The sequence below is a fragment of the Tachysurus vachellii genome, chromosome 8 (assembly GCF_030014155.1).
Source record: "Tachysurus vachellii isolate PV-2020 chromosome 8, HZAU_Pvac_v1, whole genome shotgun sequence".
Taxonomy (NCBI): Eukaryota; Metazoa; Chordata; class Actinopteri; order Siluriformes; family Bagridae; genus Tachysurus; species Tachysurus vachellii.
In genome coordinates, this window is record NC_083467.1 from 18,616,789 (window position 1) to 18,638,459 (window position 21,671).

At 37.8% G+C, this 21,671-nt stretch overlaps 1 protein-coding gene across 3 annotated transcripts in view; it reads right to left on the reverse strand.

Moving 5' to 3' along the window:
* The window catches only part of raph1a (Ras association (RalGDS/AF-6) and pleckstrin homology domains 1a), a 60,862-nt gene that overhangs the window by 31,628 nt on the left and 7,563 nt on the right, over window positions 1-21,671 (reverse strand). For 2 of the 3 annotated variants that reach the window (XM_060876731.1, XM_060876728.1), the window contains exon 2: window positions 10,543-10,610. The exons of the other annotated variant lie outside the window; for it this stretch is intronic. The gene's annotated coding sequence lies outside the window, so the exon portion shown is untranslated. The remainder of the gene's footprint in view (window positions 1-10,542; window positions 10,611-21,671) is intronic. 3 annotated transcript variants of the gene reach the window in all.

Consider the following 21,671-nt stretch of genomic DNA (forward strand, 5'->3'; position numbering starts at 1 on the left):
TTGCCATGAGCATTTGTATCATTAGCACTGGCCCTTATTAGTTAAGTCTAGCAAAACAACCAAACCTGGTGTGTATTATACTGACCACAAATATTCCTGAACAAAGGCAAATAATCTGAAACACCAGAAAACAAATTAATTAAAAATTATAAATAAAATTTTTTCAACAGTAAACAGCAACATTTTGGTTAGAATGGTGTTTTTACATTGCGGTATAAATACGTACAGAAGTGTGTTTTTAGACAACTCAAACATTTTATTGCCTACAACAAATAACCCTATTAAAATGAATGAGAGTAACAGCATATGTCAGATAGAAAAAATCATCTCTGCTCCATTTCACTGAAAAAAAAAGCATCTACTCAACAATGATGATACAAGAGAATCTCAAATCCCAAATCTGAGATTTCATAGTTTGCAAGCTCCAAGACAGTTATGCTTAACTCCTCCATGTCCTTGTAGCAGTTTTAATGAGAGTCAGAGAGAATAGACTCAACACAAATCAGACACAACCAGCACGCTAAGATTCCGAACCTTGAAAAGATGGAGGAGAGTGTTTGAGGTGCTGAGAGCTGGAGCTCAGCCAATGCCATCGTAACTAGCACTCATCTCACATGGACATATGGAAACAATCACAAGCGCTGTTCTTACTGCTACCACACAAGTATTATGCAAAACTCTTTAGCCTTTATTAAAATATCCATTTATCAAAAGTTAAGAATAATAAGTTAGAGTAAATGCTATGAGTTGCCACCAAAGTAGTTCGGAATGCATAAGGAGAGGACAGATACTAATAAAAGAAAAAAATAAACAATCGATCATGTGTTACGCTTGGACTTCATAATATTTTCAGTATGAATGCATGTCTACATATGAAGCCTTGTTCTGTGGCACTTTCTAACACACGACCCAACAGCTTCAGGAAAAGCCAGAGCAATGAGTCAGTTCATGCAAATGCCTCATTACCACTGACTCAGCTCTGTTCACACGACTGGCGGGGTAAAAAGGGACGCAGACCTCTAGCCTATTCTGTGTTGTGAGTTTTGTAACATAAAATTATCATATATTATTAAATAATATTATCAATTATACTTAACCTGATTTAAAAGTATCTGATAGATATGTGACCAACTTCATTGAGAATCTGACGTAGGCCTACTGTTAATTCATGAATGCTGATAATGTAGTGATTATTTTAAGTATACAAGAAATTATTCTGCTAGACTTTTAAATCAGAATGCTTTATTAATCCCCTGGGAAAATCGAGTGATTTTCACCTCAGTTTAAAATATGAATTATTTTGTCTTTTTAATAAATGTTATAATTATTATAACCGATAATGAGGAATGTACGGCTGTTTCCTTGATTTTAAAAATAAAAACACCACCACCACCATCAACAATAATTAATTTGATGAATACTTACTCAATTGCTTCATCAAAAACATAATCTTGTGCTAGTACTAACAAGTTTAAGAATACTACCAAGCTAAAACCTGTTAGAGAGAACTTGGTTAAGAAAAACACTTTATTTCCTACTTAGTGTTCATTGTAGTGCTTGATGAAAAAAATAGTCAGGCAGTGACTCAGTGCAGAGTCAAGCTTTCCCAGGAACACTGGGAGGTAGATCACTTATTCACACCTAGGGGCAATTTAGACCAGCCATTACATCTACTGGCATGTTTTTGATAGATAGGAAGCCAACACAGTCATGAGGAGAACAAGTAAAGCTCCACACAGACTGCCGCTGCTGTTGTTGTTGTTGAAATGCCATTTTATTTTTTTTGTCTGTTTAATGTATCAATATAAACCTTAAATGCATAATACACAACCACATTTTTACATTAAGTCATCATCAAGTACGTGTAGGATAACAGTGGTTATTTTTAGTTAAACAGGCAAACACCGAAAGACCAACTAAAGAAGTAAACTATTTTTGAGGCTTTCTAAAATGTTCCAGTGCTCCAACGCTCCAGTGGCATAGTGATGTGAGGGGGTGATGTAATTGCAGTTTGTTAAAATAAGCCACCGATTGCTCATATGTTGTCCAAACCCGAACTTAAAACAGCACCTCCTCTGTATGAAGTCACAGTGTACTGGGTACAAAATGTCAGAGCAGTGCCAGTATGACCTACACCCATCAAATTACTGGCATGAGACTGTTCTTTAAGACACCACAGGGAGGTTTTCAAAAATCACCCACAAATAAGCCAGAAATACTAAATATAGATTTCTGGATTTTATTGATAATAAATCTAAATCATGGAATCATCTTCAACATCTAAATCTACATCATGGGTATTTTGTCATTGAACTGTTTTAAATTCTTTACCTAACTGACTATTATTATACGATGTTAAATACTGAAACCTACAAAACCCTATAATTCTGAAAATCTAAAAAAAAAGAAATGCATTCACTAAGACTCTATTTTCTACAAATGACAGCTGAGCCTTGCTTCCAGGTGACATCACAGCGTTTTGTTTTCCCAGCATGTGAGCTGAACATAACTGCAAATTCTGGACAATAGATAAGGATGCTGAACCATCTTCATGCTCAAGTGTACAGTACAAATCCTAAACAAAAAAAGGACACACACACAGCATGTATGTATGTATTCCATAGACATATGGGGTTCAGAACTACAAGTATAGACAGGCCTTGCTAAGCAAGATTACCAGTTCAGTTTGTGGAACAGGAAGTTGACGCCTTTAACTCATGACATTGGTACTGACATGCAGGGAAAAAATTAACTCTGGGAATCCCATTAGCTGGAATCACCCCGTAAAGGCATAAGTTAAGTTAAGTTCAGTTAAAACTTTATAAATCCCAAACAATATTCTTTTGCTTGAGACTTTACAGTACAAAAGAGAAATAAATCTAAATGAAATCTAAATTAAATATGCTATATTTTTCATATATATAACTAACAAAATAGGAAATGAGATTAGTGAGAGAGCAGTAATTAGTTATTACGGAGTCAGTCTTATGTATCATGTGGTAAATCATGTGAAGCTGTACTTATTATGAAATAGTCCATTTTTTTTTTTATTGTCGATTGCTACAGCTAACTTTATTACCGACACTGATGGTTGCCAAGAATGGCACTTTTGCACAATAGGGAAACAATAAGGCAGGGTCACTGACAGTTCTTGTATGATCAAGGAAAAAAACAAACAAATTGTAATCTATTCAGTCTGTTTGTAAGTATTAATGCTTCCAAACAAAACTTCTAAAGGAAAGAAAGAATGTTGATTGTCCATAATGCTTAAGACAGCTTTTTAGGGAACAAAAAAAATGCCTAAAAGTTTATATAGCATTGCCTTGGACAATATTTCATCCGTGTCAGGGTGAAAGAATGTCCCCAGACTTTATTACCTCCAGAAAGCAGCCAGAAAATAACAAGAATGGAACACATATGTGATCCAAAACAAAGCTTTGTTCACTCAGACTTTGATAAGAAAGAATAAAACAACATCTAAAGTACAAAACACTGAGGGCTAATCGGTCATCTTTAAAAACTCAAGACATGGAATTTGCTGACATTTACACCTTAGTGGCGTGCAAACTGCTCCCTGTAATGCAGCTGGATTCCTCAGGGATTTCAAGCTTTCTAGAATAAAGAAAACCATATGCAAATGAAAGGGAATTTAACAAGCTACAGATTTTGTGTTCCTGGGCCTGAGGACTCTAAATCCTCGCAAGTGCTCGTTCAGCAGAGTGACTGGTGTTCCTCAGTCGGTTCTCCATCGGCCACACATCTGCTGTGTACTGCTTTGCACAGTACGTTTGTTTTAATTAGAATGAAAAAAAATATTTTGGTTTAATAATATAAGAGACTTAGCTTCCTGAAGATGTTATAGTTACCTATACATGTTATCATGCACAAGATTCTTAATAAATGAATATTAAAGGAGAAAATCTAGTAAAAAGTCGGTGCAATGATGGCAATGAAGTAATATCATCAGAACGCCACACCCTTTTCATCTCTTTACAACATAATATGAATGAAATGCTGTATTAAGTTATATCATTAATTTCACTGACATTCTTACCAGGAGGCATGGTGGCTTAGTGGTTAGCATGTTAGCGTCGCATGGCTGGAATTGTGGGGATTCGATTCCTGTCAGCTTCTCCCCATAATTTGGGGGTTTCCTCTATGTACTCTAGTGTCATCCCCATTCTAAATATATGTGTTGTAGACTGACTGGTGTGTGACTGTGCCCTGTAATGGGTTGGTACCCCGTTCAGACTGGCCCTTGGTTTGTGCCCCGAATGTAGTCAAGAGACCTTAGCTTCCTGAAGATGTTACAGATTGAAACTCTTTCTGACCTGGAATAACATAGTTGTAGGGTTTGTGGCAGGTAGAACCAAATAATCCTAAAGGGTTCTACTATACGTTACCTTTTTTCCTATGAGTGTATATCCAGTATATAAAGTAAAAAAACACCTTCTGTGTTAGGCCAGGGATGCTGGTCACTTGGCAGGATGTGTCTAAATCCTCAGATCAGTGCTAAATTCCACTGCTTACGACCAGCACCGTTTAACACAGTCGTCACTCTGTCCACAGCTGACGCTGTCGTAGTTTTCCAGACGTGTCTTGGTGTCACATCAGTGCAGTCTCCAGTCTATGACTAAAATAAATCCTAGCTGTTAATAGTAACGTGTGTATTTATACAGAAGGATTTGCCATTCCAGTTGTTGCTCTCTATTTCCATGTCACCTCCCTGGATAAACAAAGATCAGTCCAGCCCAATCCCTGTACACATGCATCTTGGTGATAGACTGGTCACACTCATATTCCTACATGTCTTTGCCTCTCTGCACAACCAACAGAAAGAAAAGCACACAGTCTAGACTCTCCCATGGTAAGCATGAGACACATCTTTCAGACAGTAACCTGGCAGAAATGTGACATCTATAGGCCAAATCTCACCAGTGACATCTAATGTACTGTAGGCTGGTGGAAGATGGATTTTTTTGGATAAACAGAGTGCTTACAGACATAAATAACAGGCATCCTTACTAAAAAAGTAATAGTCCAAACCTCCATCAATGGAAGGAGAGAGGAATATCATTTAAACCCACATTTCAACAAGGAATGACCATTTCGTGTTGAAATTAAGCAGTGTTCAACTTCATCCTAACGTAAACCAAACTGGGATTCTTTGTAGCAAAAAGTACAATTTGGTCTCATATTATGCAATGGCAAACTTTCATAACACACACAAATTAGTATAGTTTATTATCTATAGTAGTCAGGACAAAGAAGCCTCCAGGGATTAATAGGGGTGGTATCAAAATACTGAATACTGAAGTTAAAGTTAAAGATAGAGGCAGTGCTGGCAAATTCCTTTAGAAACAAACTTTAGCGCCTGGTGAATATTACACTGTGTTTGTTCTGTATGAAACCAACGTTCCTTTTATCAAAATATTTATTGTCAAAATTAATATTTAATATTAGGTTTTGCCTGGCATCATAATAATACCATTGGTGATATTTAGCAGAAGCAAAAAAACATATTCAATTCTTTAACTGTAGAATTAGCATCACAATATTTTTTAAATATAAAAGTTATACCCCATAAATGAGCTGTTCAGGTCAGCAATCTCCCCAATTAATGTAATTTGTAAAGTACAGAGTGTTTGTAGAGTTTACAGCTGAAAGACAAATGTGATTTTCCATGTGTGCTACATCATATTCGGTAAGACTTTATTTAAAATCCACTTTGATTTAAAAATCCAGGGTTGGTGATTTGAATTTAATTCATGTATATTTTAAATAATTTAGGAGTGATAATAATTTTGCCACATATGTACCTGAGAGAAAGTATTATTACATAAACAAAATGAGGTCCTTATGAAAATAATTATTTGCTAGGAAGTAAAATAAGTGTTTCTATGTAAGGAGAATATTTGCATATGATTGGGCAAGCGTGATTGAAGAAAATGGAAGATATACCTTGTTTCTGGAATGGACTGTAATATACATGAGCATAAAAGTGCATATGTGTTATTAAAGAGTCGAAAAGTATCCAGAGAAACGTTTCGGCTGCAATCATCAGCGCTGAATATTAATCTGAAACACAACAGGATGCTTTTTTTTACAGAGTCCTCTGCCTTTGTGATACATAATAATCATGGAAAACTAATCATGCATACTAAATATTTTCCTGAAGTCATGGTTTTGGGGATGGTTGATGTGCTTTGGCTCAATCACAGCTGCTTCCCAGGAACCAAATTTAACACTGGAACAGAAGCTCGGCCAAGTATTTCAACCACTTGCCTCCTGTCAATCACGAGGTCGGCTCAGGGTAGCAACGGAGCACAAGGATTTTCGGAGGAGGACAGTTATTGCCTTTTCATGATTGAATTGGGAAAATTAGACATCTAACGTCAGTCACAGACACAGCCAGTGAAATCCCGGTTATCAAATACAAAAACAATAAACTCAGAAAAGCGGAAGACAGCAAGTCAGACAGATAACAAAGGGATTCAAGGATGTCACTTGTAGCTTGACAGATGGAAAATGGCAACACTAATGTCATTGTTCATGCACAACTAAGCTTTGGAAATAAGCAGCATGCACTGCAGTTCCCCTCCCAGCCTTGGCAAAACACACACAACGGGAGAGAGGCTTTACACACAGCTCTGCCAGTAAACGTGGAGGAAGGAAGAATGAAAGGAATCATAGCTCCAAACACATAGCCAGGCTGCCCATGATGGTGATGGGTAAATGAGGCCCACAATCTCTGTTCAACCTGATTTAGAAGCTCTTCAGCTCTCAGTTCTGTCATAAAGCTGAGCAAAGACACCAAGACAAGTGTTCACTCCCAAGAATGACCTCAAATGCCTGTAACAGAGGACGTGCATAAATACCAGTAGCTGGGTTTTTACACACACAGAGAGAGAGAGAGAGAGAGAGAGAGAGAGAGAGAGAGAGAGAGAGAGAGAGAGAGAGAGAGAGAGAGAGAGAGAGAGAGAGAGAGAGAGAGAGAGAGAGAGAATGCTGCTCTCCAGATCCAGCACCTTCAGCTAGGTAGGAGAAATGTCCTGGTTTCACTCTCACTGTTACACAGCTATGGAGTCACACCTAACAAAGAACAACACAGAGCAGAGCAGGTTTTCCAACACACCTAAACACTGGTTTCACTGCAAACGATCCAACGTAAACACAGACCAGAACAGTTTGCGTCTGTAACTATGTCTGAATAGGATAAATAGTCTGAGCAACTCTTATTTTTGGTACATTGTCTGGCTTTTAATGGTACTTTTTTGTGGTATTCAGATCTGACATGTGGTGTCAAAAAGTTTATGAAGCACAGTTAAACCAATAGGGAAAAAAAAACAGCTCTATGTATCAGCAAGGGAAGGCTACCTCGCTTTCTCTCTTCCCTTCATAAAAACAAACAATGTTCTTGACAATGTTAAAACTAGCTCTGAAATTTTAAATTGAATTAGGAAGCACACAGATGATGCTGTGTAACATAAAGGAAATTGGGGTGCTCCATATTCTGCTTCTCCCCAACAGGCAATTAAAAAAACAGCTGAGTCAAGCAGTGCAAACGCTACCATTATATATAATTACCCAGTCCCACCGTCAACAGGAGTGCCCGCAGTGTGCCGCGCCTCTCATTACATTTTGATGATTTTGAATAGACTAGTCCAGCTGATGCTCTTTATTCTCACACAGCAGGGCAGTTAAACTGCACTAAGACATAACATGCAGCACTATAAATCAATAGCATTAGCCATTCCCTCTCATATCGCCTTTCAAGCAAACCCAGGAGCTTCAAATAGCAGACAGGAGTATACACATAATATGTTGTGCATACACAAAGAAAGCCTGCAATACCCTCATGGCAAAAAGCAGTCAAGCGAATACGAACTGCAGCACGTTTAAACTGCTCAGAGATTGTATGAACTTCATAACAGCTACAGCTAGCTTATCCTGTGTAATGAAAAGATTTAAATGATGTAATGCACTTTTTTTGCCACAGCGCTGCTTCATTCTCAAATCTAATGGTCACAAGGGAGATAAGTTTCTATAAAAAGTAGCCCAAACAAGACTAACTTAAATCACAGGTTTATATTAATACAGTCATTTTTGTATTATCGTTTCTATAGTAACCACAGGGGCTTTGAATGGTGGATATTTCACAAATTCTAAATCAACTAACAAACCATTTTTTTAAAATTAGTCTGTTACAATAAAAGACAAATAAAACTCATTGATTTGGTGAGGTTTTCTAAAAGAACATGTTTATTTAACATTCGTGTAACACTTATGTAGTGAAGCAGTCTCCAGTGTCAGTGCAAGGTAACTGGAAGCTCTGTGCTTTCCATTTTCTTTTCTTGCATCTTTTTAACTTCAAGAAATGGAAAGGAAATAAAGAGAGTTGGTGACAGAGAAACTGTTTAAAGTGAAAACAGGAAAAAACTTCTGTGAATGTTCCATAACATTAAATACAAGTAATAATGTTCAGTAATTAAGTTCAGTAACAGATCCAAATTGTAATAATTGGCAAATTGTGGTGTTGAGAGAACTAAAATAATTCAAGATGTGCTGTTATTGGGAAAATAATCAACTTCTGGGGTAAAGCCACCTCGTCACTGATCAAGTCCCTAAAAAAAACATGCCTTGTGTTTTATTCCTTACTGAAATCACCTGGTCAAACAAAATAATGAGAAGACTGAAATAGGTAAAAGCAAGAAGGACAAGCAGTCCTGACTCAGCTGTCCTCCTTCAGTCCAAATACACAGAATGTATATTATCATTTCTGTCATAACTCTGCTATACCTGCTCATATTTTCCTCAGATTTATGTCATAAATCTCACAAAAACACTTTGCTTCTTATAAGTGATCTGAATGAACACAATGTATGTTCCAGCTGTTTAAGGAACTACACATTAGTCATGAAGTAGCCCAAAGGTCTCACCGCAAAAAAACAATTGGAGCCCAAACAGAGATTTATGATGAATATGAATAGAGGCAATGCAGACATAATGCTCTCTGGACCAAGCCACACTGTTGCCATGCCAAATGGCCCGCTAAAGATGCGCCTGGGGGAGCCGACTATGCCGGCATCCACAAACATGCAAAACTTACTGCTGGGTTAAAACTACATACAACTCAAATCTAAAGACCATCAAATACTGACATAAACTCAGACCTGGCCACCGCACAGGCCCTGGTGACTGAGTTTATGTCAGAGTTAGACAGCAGCTGAACTCATCTGAGCCATGTGAGAAGTCAGAAGTTGCCTCTGGGGCCAAGAACAGCACACAGACACAGAATAACAACCCCCACTGCCTGGGAGCCAAGCATATTACAGCTTCTGTTTCTATCAGAACGTGTGCAATTAGAAACCTAATGCCCTTCCAGGGACATTGGAGAAACTTTAAGTCTTTTATGCAGGTGGCAGAAAAACAAATGCTCTTGTTTTGCTTTGAGGCCACTGGCATTCCTGTTCTCCACTGCTGTAAGGTGTGATTATCACAACCCCTGACTGACTTAGTCATGAAATTACAGAGGGGAAAACCTCTTCTTTTTTGCAATAAACTAGCAATTTGGATATGATACGACTGAAGTAAATATTGTCATTAATATCCCTTCATTCTGATGCACTGCAAAAGCAAAACTAAAAAAATGAATGCACTCTAAAAGCATTATTCCTCTAAATTAAATAAGTGAATGAGGAATAAATTACATCGATTAAGCTTTCCAAGTTCCATCTATCTTAGACAAGCCATGATCTTGTAATGGTGCAAACACAGCAAAAACACCATCCTTTTCTTCTGCTTGGGCCAATGGGAAAAACTTCTCCTAATTTACTGTTCCAGGAACGCTGAGCTGTAGGGTGCTCCGATCGTGCCAGAGAAGCACCCAGACATCCCCTCTCATTAGCAAAGAGCTAAAGCACACAGCTTCAGTAAAGAAACTGTCATGCAAGGCCCATAGCTGTGGAAAGACATTGAGATTTTCCCTCTTTACCAGACCTGGAGGGGGTTAATAACACATGCGTGGTGAAGTCTGTGGGGAGCTGCAGCCACAGCACAGTGATAACAGGCCAGCAGACACACAGGGCTGTAATTCAGCAACATCAGAGACTCCCAGAGGAGAATTCTCCTGTACGACCCCCACATGGTTTCACTTTTACATGGAATCATCCACCTAAGCAAAACCCAGTGGCAAGCAGGCTGCCAAATCCCCTGACTTCAGCCAATGTTATTTAAGATTTTGTTCAACTCACCCACTTGAGGTTGATTCTAAATGGTCTACTCGGCCGACACATCGTGAACTTTTCAAAACTCTCATTATTCGGTATGGAATATTCACAACTCGTCTACAAAATAACAGGTTGTTTATGTCTCAGAATAACCACCGGCATGTGAGAATGTTATAACGTCTGTATCTAACTCAGACATGCCTACTATCCTTCCTTCATCTGTGAAGCAACAAAACGGTAATAAAAAATGAACAATTCCATAAAAAGCTCTTAAAGTCTTTACCTGTTAATGCCACTGCTGAGGAGGGCTTACCTTTGGTTGAGTTGTGCTTGATCCAAGTTCACAGAGGCTTCGGAAATGAAAATAAGCCTTCAATCACCCTGCCAAAAAAATAATTAAAGGACCATTATTTAAAGCCATGCACAATAATTCACTTATGTGTTTAGAAATCCACTCAGTGCTTCTTTTCTGCTGAGTGTACATAAATCCAGCAGCTGTAAATCCTCTACTCTACAGTACACTGGCTAAACTGCTTGAAAACTGTAACCTAGTGGCAATGAAAGCTCAAAAAGGACTAACTACATCAGAAGAATAGAACCTGATGGTCAGCCGTGCTGCATAAAAATGTCTCTCATGGACTCTATCCTTCCAGTACTGAAAGCTGGATATCCCTTTATTTAAAGTATGAGCTGCTGGAAAAGTGTGTGTGTGTGTGTGTGTGTGTGTGCCTCGGTTGTACGTATTCTTATCACATTCACTTCCGCTCCACCTCGGCCAAGCAGCTGTCACTTTACAAATGTGCAAGTCATTTAGACAAGAGGCAAATGTCTCAAATGATTTCCCTTACGAGCATGTGCATGCCATAATCCAAATGCCCACATTTCATAATGCATAACCAGGCTGCCATCTAGATGAAAATGTCAAGAGGTAAACCCAGAAAGAAAGATAAAATCTGGACATGAAATATGCAAGTATTGTATGTATTTCCTTTACATGTCATCTTGACAGTCCACTAACCACAAAATACTCTGGTGTTTAACCACAAAGCAAAGCAAAAACAGTGCAAGTACATTTACATCACTTTACTTCATGTAGGTATTATGTACCTGTGTAAACCACACTGAGCCATAATATGGAAAATGGATTTTTCTCATTTATTTGTAATAATACAGTTGGATGTAAACATTGTAAAGGTTTTAAAACTGACCTTTCCCCTTTTCATTCTATGCGTATACGTAAACCTAGCTCATTTTAAATTTCTACATTCTATGGAGCACATTTAAATCTGACTGACCCAGGTTCCAGGAATTACTTAAAATCCAAAATCAGAATTAAACATTAACAAAAAAAAAGGTTCCTACAGAAAGGTTAAAAAAAAAACAATACGAAAATGTAATTACTGGCATAAATATTTTCTGCATATACACCTACTGTACTAAACAGAAACCTAAGTGGCGAAAAAAGTGTGCTAGTGTGCCACAGGTCCTAAAAATGGTGAAAGACCACTAACCACCACTCAGCTAGTCAGTTGCTAGTGACCTATTCCAGTGATAGACTGTATATTGTAAATCCTGATTCAGGAGGTACGGCTTTGGAGACAAAACTGAAACGAGGCTGTATTTGTTCAAATTCTGATTTTTTATATGGCACTACGATCACTGGCTTCCTTATAACTTGAGTCCTTATAGTGTGTTTAGTAAGATATAAACGTACTAGATTTTATTCTGAGCAATTACCCATGAACATTTTTATTATCTATAATAGAATGAAGTATTGTACATTTTATCAGTTTCTAATTACCATCGTTATTTAATGTTGTCGACTGCCCATGACACGAGTTATTCCCTGTTAACAAACATTTACACATGTTAAATCCATATGTCCACCATACAAGTCACTACAGAAACTATAATGCATTAGAAGGAGTGCATAGAAGGAGGAGAAAGAGTAGTATATATATATCCATGAGATATAACTTCGGAAGGCATCTGAAACTACTGTAAGACTTGTTGGAATAGAAAATTAATCCAAACCTTCTGAAAAATCAGGATTGAGAATTGCTGTAATATACTAATGTCTGTGTATGTCTTGTTTTCCAAAACAGTATATTGTTTACTATTATTCGAGTATCTGAATATCCTAACCTATGAATCCATTAAGACCTCTGTATGACAAAGTCGCCAGCAGTACTTGGCTGCATCAGGAAACATAACAAAGGCTGATGTCCCTGATCCCATCATGTTGCTCTATACAGCAGTGACATGGGATATAACTGAGCGGTTAACACTGGAATAAAACCTGCTCTCCAACAGGCTTCTGTCCCCTGAACCACACAGGAAATCTGATACACACATCCTGATTCCAGATGTAAATGAATTAGAAGAAGGGAAGCAAGGAAAAGACAGGAAGTGAGAGACTGTGCTTGCAAGAAAAAAACAAACAGAGAGAGAAAGAGATTTCAGGAACAGATGTCTATCCATCTGTAAGTGTGTGTAATAGTTTGTTCTACATCACTGTTACATTTTCATTGATGGGATCTTGTAATGTTATGCATAGCTGTAGTATAGTGGTTTATTGTTATACAACTGATATATATATATCTATCTATCACTATATAAACCCTAAACCCTCATCAACCATCGCTCCCAAACATGTGTTTCTTGCTCATCTGGCAAACAAAACAGACAAAGTGCGACTGCAGATTACAACAAAAAAATACAGATCAAGGAATGAAACGTCATGATTTTTATGGAATAATGGATTATCAACAACATTCCCAGCAGCGCCACTGAGCTAGGGAGCCGCAGTGTTTTCTGGGCAGATAGAACGGCAGTGGTGGTGGAGGTCTGTGCATTTATGTTAACAAATCATGGTACACTGGCTCGACAATATTTGAAAGTCTTTGCCCGGCTCATCTGGATTATCTGATGATTAAATGTAGACCCTTTTATTTATTTAAGAAAATTCTCAGCCATTGTTGTTACTGCAGTGTGCATCTCTCTGGATGTTAATGCTAAGTCAGCTCTGGAAGAACTGAATGCAAGTAACCGTCTGCACACCACAGTGGAGCTTTTATTGTTGCTGGGGACTTCAACCACTTCAACTTAAAAACTGTACTCCACAAATTTCATCCGAATGTCTCTTGCTCTACAAGAAAGGATAAGACACTGGACCATGTATATACAAACATTGCTGAGGTGTACAAGGCCATTCCCATCCCCAATTGGGTCAGTCTGATCACCTCTCTTTGTTCATGTTAACCAAATACACACCACTCATCAAATGTGTGAAACTATCAGTGCATTATTAAAGCAAAGCATGCACATAAATTTCACATTGAGTAGCACTTCTGCACTAATTTAGACCCCATACGGATGTGGAAATACGGACTATCCACTGACCAAAAAATTGTCGCTTCCAAACAGTAATGCTTTCCTCCCAGACGAGCTCAACCACTTCTTTGCTAGCTAAGACCAAGGCGTCAAACATCACACCACAAATGTTGACTCCTCTACAGTTGATTAATAGACCTCAGTTTGTAAGGTTGTGTAATCACATGTCCTCAACCCTCATCCTGAATACCCGTGTCCCACAAGGCTGCATGCTAAGCCCACTGCTCTACTCCCGTCTGTCTGTCTGTCTGTCTGTCTGCCTGTCCATCCATCCATCTATTTGCCCTCCCACTTCATCACAATCAGCCATCATTGTTTACAGTAATGGTGAGCAATATGACAAAAATAGCCAAGATCCTTAAGAACATTTGTATGATGCACAATTGAGGTCAAATCTTAAAAAATAGTTTGAAATGAAAATAGTTTGTATTAACAGTTATTTTATTTCCCTACAAGAAATAGATTTCATTTAGAAGGTAAGCAGCTAACGTGTTCAGTCTGTCTGGGATCTGTTAGGAAAGTTCTCTCATGACAGTGGTTCAGAAGACGTGTGCAACGATTCCACAGAGAGGTAATCATTATAATATAATATTTGTTATGCTTTTATTCTTAAACAGTAGAAAATATTCTTTAAAAAAAAAAAAAACACATTGAGAATTTTGACCAGACAGTTGACTGAGTGTTGTAGCTTGTAAAGAATTAGTAAAATCATTAATTTACCTTTGAGTTGAAAAGATATAACACATTTTCCAAAATATACAAAAATGTACAAAAAATGTATTTTGAAATAAAAATACTGATGAAATGTGATATATCAGAATGTATATTGTGTCCTGATTTCTAACAACATTTTATGATAAGTATAAGTTTAAGTATGTTTTTACACAACACTAAGGTGCAATATGCAAAAATCAGTAATACTGTAGCTGCAGATCAGTAGTCTACTTCACTGTAGTGAAACTGGAGGACAAAGCTGTGCAGCACAGTAGATCTGTCACACAGAATCACACGAAGAAACACTGATCAGAAACAACTACTGACCCACATTTTGTAGTTCAGCCCATGCACCATTTCATGGTGTCCAGGTTTACTCACCGTCTCTGCTGCACGGAACAGATTAATCCATGAACAGGCACACATTCATTCACACAATACACACTGTGTGGGGCTGATGAAAGCAAAAGGATCCGCACACAAACACACACACGCACATTCATTCAGCATCTTCCCTCTCACAGATGTAGCAGGCAGGTGTGTGTGAGAGTGTATTTATGCCAATGAAAGACCACGAAGCTCTAATTTCAAAGCTGGAGCTCCTTTGTGGCGAGGCTGCTGTGCCCTGCCTGAGGACAGTGAACGTCGTCGTGGGGGGATGGAGGGGAGGAGCTGTGGTGTCCACTGTCTCTCTGCACCACCGCAGGCCTAGCCATGTCACCGGGCGGTGCGCTTGCTAAAGCCTAACCTAAAATCAAAATAATTGGGCGCACAGAGGCAACTTACATTTTGTCACCTTTCGTTATCTCCCTCTTATTCTACATTCATTTCCATAACCCTGATGCAGGGAGATATTAGAGCCTGGAATCCGTTACTGGGTCAGCAGGACTTACAGGCTCTCACACACTGTAGTGGCAGAATGAGACCACGGTCTCCACTGGAGATATATCTCACACGGATGCTCACTTCTGCAAGAAATACAGGGATTTTTGTGCTTCACAGTTTGCACCTATAGCCGTATTTAGGACGCCATAAACTAACGAGAGCGCAAATGAGAGGGAAACAAAAACATGCAAAACAGGCACAGGCAAATGAAGGTGTGCCTCAAACTCCGGAAACAGCTTCTTAAACGCCTCAGTACAGTGTCATTTCTTGGACACCATTACATTATAAAAGTCGAGGAGATGTCTGGTAGCAAATTTCCCTTATGGGAATTTGTCTCTGAATTAGTCTCATAAAATGGACCAGTTCCCATGGTCTCCAAATCCCTATACACTGCTGAACCTAACATCTGTTTGAGGCATGTACTCAAGTGAGCATTTACTAGCCAATGATATAGTCATGTCAGAGCTGGAGATCTCAGAGCTCCAGAGAGTTGTTTGGATGTGTAGATGTGTTGTAAGGGACCAGATGTGAGTTGCATACAAGAGAATGAGGTAAAGAAATGGATCATGTACACTTAGGAATGGTTCTGGTCAATAGGTGAGGCAGAATGTCTAGCACAAAGCTTCATTGTGTCCATTTCTCATTTGTGGGTCAGTTATATCATTCCGTGGATCAAGCCTTGATATCACATATAAAGCTGCTTTTCCTGGTTTCACTACTATGTACCAAACCTGAGCAAACATGCAGGGCTTTATTTAGTTTTTTCTTTTTTTGTGTTGTTTTCAAGGTGAATCTGTCAAGGTGTATGACAGACCCTGTGCTTAAAATAAACAGGGTTCATCATGAAGAAATAATCATCTGCTTTAATTTGCACAAACTTTGTTTGGGATGTAATCTGTATATAGTGTATATAGTGATTTCGGAAGGACTTTGTCTAGACTAGGAAGTGGTGAAGTGAAGGACTGGCAACACGCTGTCTCACTCACTTTCAGTAGCTACTTTATCTTATTTTGGGTCTGGTTCAAATTTAGGATTTAACCCATGACCCAAGTGTTGAGAGAAGAACAGCTACCCGCTGCACCAGTATGTCAGGACTGGTAACACATCTGACTTCTGATAAGCCTCAAAAAGAATGATGAACAATATTATATTCTCTACCATGACATGTCTGTTCATCGGTCTGTTCTCTAATGACCACACTGCAAACCAGCAACCTATTTGTTTGTACAGGACTGATGGATGTGGGATGGTTATATATCAAATTATTTTCAATTTCAACTCAATTTAAGTCAATTTTACTTTTATATTGTTTTCAACAACAATCATCTTTACAGAAATCTGGATGCAGATTTTGATTTAGATGTCTAATTTCTCTTTACTCTTCTTATTGAAGAAAAACATCAAGAAGGAACCTTGAGAGGAACCAAAAGGGAATCACCAGAATCATTACTCTTCTGTGTACTATATACTATCACATCTAACAAAACAAAGTGGGTTGAAAGGATGATGAGAATATTGATAATAATATGATTACAGCAACAGTAATCATCTTAAGTACAACTCTACACTTTTCAGTTGAGATAATTCACTGAAGTGCGGACTTGGCTATAAACAAAGTTTCAAAGAAGTGAAACACCACGACATGTGTGAGTGGCAGCATGTGTGTGAGTTTTATTCTTTTGGGAGTTGATTTGTTTGTACACACTGGGCACCACTGGGTCACAGCAAACCATTGCAGAACATGTGTATGGAGATTATTAACTGTTGTGCATGCAATAGCAAAAAAACACCAGCAGTGATGTGAGTGGCACTATAACACATCAAATGTGAAGCTAGAGAAGAGGGCTAAAGGAGGAGATCAGAAAGTTATTCAACAGAGCATGTGCATTTGCACAGTTCATAATCCACCGCATGAAATGGCTCTAGATGAAACTCGACATTCCGCTGGCTTCAACATTCTATGATTGCAATTTGTGAACATACACATGAATCAAGTATACACATGAATTATTTATATGATATAGTATAGAATAGAATAGAGAATAGCAAAGCAAAGCATAGCATAGGATGTACTGTATCACAACACATTTTATAGTGTAGTTTGCTTGGTTTTTCATGTGTGTAAGTCACTAACCATCAACCATAAATACAAAGCATGACAACTGATCTTAGACTAGCTGTTATATCACCAGGACCCCAGTCATATCACCAGAACCTCAGTGGGGACAAACTTGGGATTAGTCACACTGGATAAACCTGAATCATGTTTCCCAAGTAACCAAAAGAAAATGTGAATTACTGTACCCAACAAAACTACTATTCTATATTAGCAAAAGGAAAAAAGTCATTTTTCAAATGCCAAAAAGTTGAAAAAAGTCAGACAAAAAAAGATCATGGGATATTAGTAAAATAATGACCAAAAGTACAATTAATAGTTTTATGTGTATTTTTTTTAGGTTTAATGTGTAAGCTAGACAGACATTACCATATAAGCACATTTATGCTTAAAGTTGTAGTTAGCTATTTTTTAAAAATTGTACTCACACAACAGCAGGAATGTATCCTGTATCAAATAAATAAAAACTACTCCCTGAAATCTCAGCACTAGAATGATTGAATGTTTATGCAGCAGCTGGAGATTTCTTTCTTAATTGACTGCTAATGCTTCCTTTTTTCATTAGCTGAATGTTGGATTTTTTCCTCCAGGTCATCATAACTAGGCCATCATATAATGCAATATAGAGTAGCCTTCACATTGGTAGACTTTAACATGGGTACATTTAGGGCTTAACATCTTCTCTAGCAAAGACAGCACAGATTTTAGTGACTGATTCCATAGCCTAAAAATAAGCATAGACACAAAAATATATATATAAAAATCATGGTAGTGGGGTGATGCTACCAAAGACATGTAGTTACATAGGCACAGGGCTTAAAGAAATAATACATCAGATGCATGGCAGACAGGTTGCTTACTAACGCTGCCTAAATTCAGGCTAGAGACATAGTGTAAATATGTCAGTGCTAACACAAATGTAAAAGAATTAAATGTGGCCCTTTCTGACATTACAAAGAATTTGAGAGATATTGCAGAGTTAAAAATCCTCATGACTTCTTTTAACAAAGAAGCCAGCAGTGATTTACATTACTCAAATAAGAAACTCAGATGACTCAGCTAAGCAGTTTCTGTCATTTGAGGAAATGTTGGCAGGCTAAACACAGTATAGTTAATCAAAAGTTCATAAAAAGCTACGGGGTGAAAGAGAGCTAAATCATGGTTAATATAGCACATGGAGACCCAGGCCTATGTGGTGTTCCTCTAAAACATTGCGGAGGAATAAACAGCTGGGACAACGGAGAGTAACAACAGAAACTTCAGACATGTCAAAACAGAGAAGAGGCACGAAACGCTGTAATGCTTAAAGGACTGTATGTGCTCTCTACATAATCTCTCTCTCTTTCTATAAGTAAAAAAAAATCCTACTAATTTAATCCTACAGGTTATATCACACAAGATATATAGCACTGCTCATTTATTTGGTCAGTACACAAACTAAAGGAGAAAATCCTCAAAAGTATGAAAAACAAATGTAAACTCCATGACTCCTCTGGCAATCCTTACTCTCTTTAATGGAACAGCAGAGTCAGCATACAGTAAAGCACCCTAAGCCTTTGATATTGTGCTGGTAAAATAAGCACTTGGTTTTAAATGGAGACAGGTGAGATGAGGACGGAAAGCTATAAACTGTAAGTGATCCTGATTTCCAGCCACTCATTCCTCCCCGAGGCTGACTTTCATTTTGTCACATGAGAAACAGCTCGGAAAACCTGGTGAAGCAGGACAAGGCAAAACAAGCAGGAGAAAAACTAAAAGGGGAATGAGCATAGATTTTCCAAACATTAACTTTAACATTAAATGGATTTCACTCTTTAGAAAAAAACTGGACCCTTAAACAAGCCTAAAAACTGTTGTTATTGTTTGGATGGAAATTGTCACCACAGAGAACATGAAAATACTTCAATTAAAAAAAGATCAATGATTTTAAGATCTTCTCACAGATTCAATAATGATGTTGGAAACATTGAAAAGAATTAGCATAGTTTCGCAACAAAAGCATAGTTTAGGATCTTGACAATAATATTTATACTTAGAGTTATTTATATATTATGGCTGCTGTGAAATACGTCAGTGGGAACAGGACAATAGGACCAATATAAATGACTTAGTCTACTAGCAGTTTACTAGCCTGCTGGATACAGTTTGTATTAGTAGTGTATTTCTTCAGCTTTACATGTATTATTAGTCGGCAAGATCCGCTAACTGTTCTATCTAGCATGGATAGTTTTTCTAATAAACAAAATACTGTTGATAGTGTTTTATTGTTTACTATCTATATTGTTCTATATATTAATAAAAGGATGGCCATGAAAACATTTACATTTACAGCATTTAGCAGACGCCCTTAACCAGAGCGACTTACATTTTATCTAATTTTTATACAACTGAGCAATTGAGGGTTAAGGGCCTTGCTCAGGGGCCCAGCAGTGGCAGCTTGGAGGACATCGGAATCAAACTCACAACCTTCCAATTGGTAGCCCAACACCTTAAACACTAGGCTACCACATCCCTAACAAGATTCAAGAAAAGAAGATTCACTCTCCTGTGTTAACATGATGCTGATATTAGTCTACATGAGATTAAAAATATCATTGTTTCCAAATTCCATATTCATCTTTCCTGACTTTTAAATAAGAGTATGATATGAACTTGAAGAAGTACATAGTAAATGCCCAAATGGAGGAAAGTGGCACATTAATAAGTGTGTAACTGCACTGGAAAGCCTGCTTGATAAGCATCGGGGTGGATTTGCTCAAAACAAACAGGTCAGAACAGTAAAAAACACCACTAGCCATACTGATTATTCAGGCAATGCCACAGAGGAGGTTCCAGCTCATATAGAACTGCTCATGCTGTAAGAAATAAATTCACGTTTAAATTTATTTCTGTAGAGCTTTTAACAATTGACATTGTCTCAAAGCAGCTTTACAGAACATAAACATAGAACAAAAGGTTAATATAAAGATTAATATAATACAAAAATTAATTCAAGATTAAATTTAAGATTAATATTAGATATATTTAAATGTATTTGTATTTATCCCCAATGAACAAGCCTGAGGTGACTGAGGCGACTATGGGGAGGAAAAACTCCCTTGAATGGTGAAGGAAGAAACCTTGAGAGAAACCAGACTCAAGGGGAACCTCATCCTCATTTGGGTGACCCTGGAGTGTGTGATTATAAATATACAGTCTGACAGTCTGTCCTCAAAGACCACATGGAGTTGGCATCTCCTCTTAGTATGTCCCAATACTTCATGAAGCAGAGTCCAACTGGAGCTGGTACATCTCTAGATGCCTCGGGATCCTCAAATGGTTGGCCTCATCTCAGCAAACGTCCAAAAATAGTGTTTTCCTTTGACATTCTTTCACTTTTTTTACTCTAATTACAAATCTGTTTGTGCCATATATACACTTCAGGCCTTTGTGCCATGCTCATATTATGCTAAACAATAAAAAAGACATTTGTATGATCCACATGTATGAACACATAAATAGTTACCTCCTGTCTAGCCTAAAACAAGGAGTGTAACATTTCCAGTGAAGTGATATCAGCATTGATATTTGGGTTCAGACAAGAAATAAGCTTGCAGGTTTGAATGGTGATGATGCTGTGATGAAGGCTTTATTCATCTTATCAGTTCAATCACTAACTTCAGCCATCTAGCCACCAAGCAGAAACACATGCTCACAACATGAACTCTGCCTTCCAGGCATTTATAACAGCACAACAGGGATGTAAAAAGAATTGTCCTTCCCCTGCTTGCTTACATGCTGTGCTGAGGCTGGACAGCCGACGTGTGAGGACTTGGTAGTTGGCACAGTGTTTTTTAATCAGCCAGCATTCCTGTGTGCTTCCTGCTGTACAGCGATTAAGGAGAAGTAGATTATATGACAGCATCGACTGAACACCAGATAAAAGTGGCGCAGAATGCACATTTTCTCTTAAAGTCCCCCTTCACTAACAACCTCATATATATCTCATAGCTACGAAGTATAAAATGTCAGATAGCAAGCAGCATAATAATACCATAATAAAACTTCAGAAAAGAACATCAATAACAAGGAACCATTGGGCTAATGGGAATTAATGAAGAAGGTAAATCAAAAGGATCCAGCAAGATACGCAACACAAATTAGGCAAATAAGGAGTAAACCCCAGTACTCATATCTGGTTGACTCTAATATGAAGCAGGGTACATGTTGTGTATTTTATACAAACTGGTTACCAGCTGGTTAAAATGATGATGCTGATATTAGTCCAAATTCCATATTCATCTTTTCTGACTTTTAAATGAGAGTAAAGGTGTAGATACGAACTTCAAAAAGTT